Source organism: Gavialis gangeticus, unplaced genomic scaffold, assembly GCF_001723915.1.
Source record: "Gavialis gangeticus isolate Ggan-Ray unplaced genomic scaffold, GavGan_comp1, whole genome shotgun sequence".
NCBI classification, from domain to species: domain Eukaryota; kingdom Metazoa; phylum Chordata; order Crocodylia; family Gavialidae; genus Gavialis; species Gavialis gangeticus.
The window spans coordinates 70,813,193-70,818,898 of NW_017729029.1; the positions used below are offsets into that span (position 1 = coordinate 70,813,193).

Here is a 5,706-nt window from a genome sequence, read left to right on the forward strand (position 1 = left end):
ATCTGATGGCCTTCTATGATGAGATGACTGGCTCTGTGCATGTGGACAGAGTGTACCTTGACTTCAGCAAGGCTTTTGGTATGATCTCCCACAACATTCTCACAAGCCAGCTAAGGAAATATGGGACAGATGAATGAACTGTAAGGTAGAAAACTGGCTGGATCATCAGACTCAAAGAATAGTAATCAATGGCTCCATATCTAGTTGGCAGGTGGCATCAAGTGGAGTGCCCCATAGTTCGGTCCTGGGGCTGGTTTTGTTCATCCAGTCTTCCAGATGGTTGATGAAGATGTTGGAGTGCACCCTCAGGAATGGTGTCAGGATGACACCAAGCTGGGTGGGGAAATAGATGTGCTGGAGAGTAGGCCTAGGATTCAGAAAGACCTAGACAAATTGTAGGATTGGACCAAAAGAAATTTCATGAATTTCAATAAGGAGAAGTTCAAAGTCTTGCACTTTGGATGAAACAATCCCATGCACCAGTACAGGTTGGAGACTGACAGACTAAAAAGCAGGTCTGCAGAAAAGGATCTGGAGGTTACAGTGGACAGTAAGCTGAATATGAGCTAACAATATGCCTTTGTTGCCAAGAAAGCTAATGGCATAGTGGACTGAACCTGTGTAGGACCTTTGCCAGTAGATTGTGGGAAATGATTATTCCTCTCTATTTGGCACAGGTGAGGCCACAGCTAGAAGACTGTGTCCAATTTTGGGCCCACCACTACAGAAAGGATGTGGACAAATTGGAGGGAGTCCAGTGCAGGGAAACAAAAATGGTTAAAGGGTTCGGGAACATGACTTGTGAGGAGAGGCTGAGGGAACTGGGCTTTTGGAGAAAAGAAGACTGGGAGGGGATTTAAAAGGAGCCTTTAACTACCTGAGGGGTGGTTTCAAAGAGGATGGAGCTAGATTGTTCTTAGTGCTGGCAAGTAACAGAACAAGGAGCAATGGTTTCAAGTTGTGGCAAGGGAAGTTTAAGTTAGACATTACAAAAGAATTTTTGCACTGAGGGTAGTAAAGCACTGAAATAGGCCACCCAGAGAGGTTGTGGAATCTCCATCCTTGGAGGCTTTGAAGACCTGAGTAGACAAAGCCTTGGCTGGGATGAAATAGTTGGGTATGGTCCTGCTTTGATCAGCAGGTTGGACTAGATAACCTCATGAGGTCCCTTCCAATCCTAATTTTCTATGATTCTAAAATACTAAAATGACAGTAAACTAAAAAATTAGGAAATACAAGTATTATAGTTGATGTGTGACATCTTGACTCCCTTATGTGTATGCATTATATTGAAACTTTAACTTCATGATCTATAACTTTGTGTAATCATTTTTCCACAGAACCTGTTTCATTCAGCAGCATAAATCTGTTCTGGAGATGAACCGGTGGTATGTTGCTTGTGGGACCCCATGCTCATTTGCTGTAGAAACTGAGAAGTGTGAGATTAAATAAGGATGTGACTGTAGGAAAAGAAAGGGACAGTTTAATGGTGGAAAGCAGGCCTGGGTTCTATCCTTTCTTTTACCACAGAATTCTTAGTTGAGTCATAGACTATACCTTTTAACTAATTATTTGCTTCTCATTATCTGGGTGCCTGATCTGAAACGCTTCAGTATGATTTTGAAGAAACGCTGAGCTGTGAACTGACAAAATCTCCAGCAAAAATTAATGGGAGCCACGTTCATAATATATGTGGCTCTATAAATGGTGAAATCTCTTAAAACTCAAGCCTAGGTTTCTCAATTATCCAAAATTAGTGGTTACTTTTAATTTTAATTCATCCGTTTCCATTCCCTACCTGTATTATAGGGACAATATCCTCTCATCTCAAATTGTATAATGAAAATAAGTTAATATATGAAAAGTATTCAAATACAATAGGGATGAAGATCATTAAACAGCTCACAAGAAAGTCATTCTGTATATGAACATGCAGTGAACAAGGGAAGGCAGCACATAATAAAGAGAAGACAAAATACAATATTGAAGAACCATTCATCAAGTGAGTACCATATATTCTATATATAGGAGTCCCGTACAAAACTTGCATGTGAACATGAAATTAAAAACTGTTTCATAAGGCATGTATGCAGAAATTGGGGGGTTGCAAATTAAGGACACGAGAGTAATCTTAATTCTGGCATTTTCTTATTTTTTTGAACGCTTGAATTAACAACCTTATTGTTCTTTAAGTGTAGTTTTTGTTTATATGTGCATATATGTCTGTGTTTATCTGTTGTGTGGCAGTGCTGTTTTACCTTCAACCTCACTGTCTTATCAGTGAAAGAAGAAATAAGAGAACAACATTCATTTAATATAATTTATTATTTGTATTGCTTCAACAGTACTGGGATTTTCAAATTAAGGGAGGCAGTTTACCATCTTCTGAATTTTGTTCCTCTAGCCCCTCTTGAAAATTCCAGCCAAGATCCCAGTCCGGAGGATCCTTGTGTATGCAACTATTTAGGAATATGCTCAATTTAGAGCTTACGAGTAATCTCATTCTTCTCAAAAAGACCATATTGCATTCTGTAGAAGTATAGAGATCTACCTACGTAGAAGAGAGTGCAAGACTAAATCCTAAGCAGGAATCTCATGGACAAAGGATGAGGAGAAGGTGTAAACACTTGAGTTCCATAACTGGTGAGGCATGTTTTTGTTTAATGCATTTTGTGAGAGTGGAGAGGAAGTGCCTCAAGTTAGTCCTGTAATGAGACAAGATGAAAAAAAAATGCCATTACCACTTGTTTTGTATATTACAACAGTTTCCAATATTGATTTCATGATAAATTATTCAAGAATTCAGAAATTTGGGGGAAAGCAAAAATGATGCACGTTAGGTTTTTTGTTGGTGTTGCTGTTGTGTTCCTTTTGGTTGGTTTCCTTCCAGCTTATGCAGTCTGTCTCTCTGGCTGTGTGTGGGTTTCTTTGGAAACGGCCGTAGGATGGAGTTTGATTGACTGTGTTGTCAGATGGACTGTCAGAGTTGTGAGCATTTTGGAATGGTAGACATGAATGTGTGAGATGAAAAAATAAATTCTTACCCATATCTTGTTAAACTCTGCAACCTGAAAGAATATGACCAGCTCTGAATACTGGAAAGCTTTCACTTTTGTGAAGTTTATTCATAAAGGATGTGATTTAATTAATGACACTGAGGAAAATATTTTTTTTAATGAAAACAAGACTTTTTTAAGTGACTGTTGTAGGTGCTAGTTTCTTTCTTAGCTTGTTTTTTCCCCCTACAACACTCATGCTACTGTATCCAAATGGTATAGAGTGACAATAAATTGCAGAGCCTCTATATTGAAATCTGAAAGTTCGTTTAATTTGTAGCAGCTCTGGATCAGAAACACAAAACAGATCTCTTCCTGAATTTGTAAAACACATTTAATTGATTCTCTGCTTACATTCACACCTCATATATTTATGTGGCGTTCCCCTCTATTGTCTTTGGCAGCACTGACTTTGGGACTCCTTATCTTGGTCAGAGTTCTGCAAGGCCAGCTGTCTTGAAGCCTGCCATGGCTGATGCTGTTTTGATGCTGATGGTGATGCTGAGGTCGGGGGCAGATTGCTGGCTGGAGGCTAAGGGTGACGTCAGTGTGTACCTTGCTGGGAGTTAATCTCCTACTGGAGAGAGAGAGAGAGAGAGAGAGAGAGAGAGAGAGAGAGGGAGAGCGAATATTTAATTATCATCTCACTCGAGAGATTGGCATGTTGGAATCATATTTTGTAGTTGTCTTCTGTGGTTAAAAAAACAACTGGTACATCCTACTACTTTTAATACAAGTATGTGTCTGTAAAGGTATGTTTTATAAGGATCTATTTTGTTTGTTGTCCATAACCACCTCAGGGAAAATTAATGCTGGAATGGTAGGTATATATGTTCCTGTATACAGAACAAGATTTGCTTAACAGAACAATTAACAAAATCTACTTCATGCAGTGATAAACTAAATGAAGTCAAAGATTTAAACTAAGTAAGTGATCTGTGAATTTTTTTAGATCAAAATATCACATCTGTACACATCAAAAATAGTGTTAAGTTAGCTTTGGGGGCTGAGAGACATAAACTCCCACTGTAGGACAACATACGGGCAAATGATTATCAGTACAATATATCATACAAGTAAAGACAGGTCATTATGTTAGCATTTTTCTGATGGTTTTAACAGAAGGGTTATCTGATCCATCTTGGAAGTCAGTTGCAAGTATTCAGAATTATTAGGACTGTTGGTTATGGAAATGACATTAAGAAAAGGGGGGAAATGTCCATTAAGTTTTGCAGGCTTGTTTGTGAGTATGATACTCTTTGCAAGCTGCCAGCTGAAATGCTGGTAAACTACCTCTTTTAAGAAACACTTCTGCCTCATTTTAGTACAGTTTTCTCATTTTGGGTCTCAGTTTTGGGGTGACTCACTTGAGATCAAATATTGAACTGTGGGCTCTCAGCAGTCCTGCAAAGAAGGCACAGCATTTCTCAAACTCGGCAGGTAAAATTTAGACCACTTTTTGACATGGCTGGCCTTATCTCAGGCATGACATGCTAATATAGTGTTGGATAGCAAGCTGAAATGCCCAGCTCATCCCCGCTTTGAATTCCTTTAACTGGTGAGGTTATTTAATTGCTAGTCTTGAACCACAGCAACACGCAGCATTCATTTTAGAGGAGGTAAATGATTCTCACACTGATGGATTTAGATAAGATAGGAGGGCGTAATCTGGGTTATGAACTGCTAGCCTTGTCTACACACTCCCTCCCCCCTCTGTTCCAGTAGTCATGATGATTTGGTGACAGGAGAGACATTAATAATCCTGATGAAGACTACAGGCTCTTTCAGAGGCTTTAATAACCGCATCCACTGACTCCACATCATTTCTCCCTCCCCTGCCACCCTTCTCCACATGTCCACCTTCAGGCCACTTCAGACCATAAACGGAAAGCAGCGGGGTGAGGGCAGATCACACACCTCAACACTGGAGTTGTGTGTGGGGGGGAGGGAGGATGTGGGGGGAGCATGTCAGAAATCAGAACAGCTGAAACCTGATGCCCAACATGCAAAATAGTTAAGCTTGGTGTCTCCTAAAACGAAATAGGAAGTGCTTATATGGGGGTCAGGCTAATCTGATTGTGTTTTATTATGAGGCTGCCCTTGGCTGCAGCCCTAGAGGTGTAGATGCCTGTGGGCACAGTCATGAAGATTAGGCTCTCTCTCCTCTCCCTTTTTTCCCTCCCCCCACCCCATGCCAAAGAAGAGGAAGGGGTCTAGGAAGTTCTCAGGGGGCAGCAGATCTGGGGAGGCTCTGATGTCGAATAAAGACTTGGCAACTTCACAGCGGCTTCAAAAGGCAGTGTTAAATGTGACACCCGGAGGGAATCGGAGCAGCAGCAGCAAGTCCCAGCTACCTACTCCTCCCCGCCCCCCACCACACCCGCTTCCCAGGGAAACTTGTAAGAGGAGGAGGGCTGCTAAAGTCTCACCTTGGTTTGAAACAGTTTGAGGCTTTAGTGCAAGAGCGGAATTCCTCCGGGGTGGCCGCGGGCGGGGGCCAGGCCGGGCCGGGCCGGGCCGGGCCGGGGGGTGAGCGGCAGCTGTGTCCCGCCGCCGGCTCGCAGCGCTGCCCCAGGTTGCTCGGCGGCGCCTTTGCGCGCTGGTTCGCTGCTGGCTTAGAAAAAAAAATAAAAAAACCCCCCCAACCAAA

General features: G+C 41.7%; 1 long non-coding RNA gene across 3 annotated transcripts; it reads right to left on the minus strand.

Moving 5' to 3' along the window:
- Positions 1-2,306: 2,306 nt before the first annotated feature.
- On the minus strand, positions 2,307-5,558 carry LOC109300878. Of its 3 annotated transcripts, none has more exons than XR_002098358.1 (4): positions 5,486-5,558; positions 3,419-3,633; positions 3,045-3,068; positions 2,307-2,705 (listed from the first exon to the last, which is right to left on the minus strand). It is a non-coding gene; the product is annotated as an uncharacterized LOC109300878 (long non-coding RNA). The 3 variants fall into 3 exon arrangements; XR_002098359.1 differs by having other exon boundaries at positions 3,411-3,633; XR_002098357.1 differs by lacking the exons at positions 2,307-2,705; positions 3,045-3,068 and having other exon boundaries at positions 3,307-3,633.
- Positions 5,559-5,706: the final 148 nt, after the last annotated feature.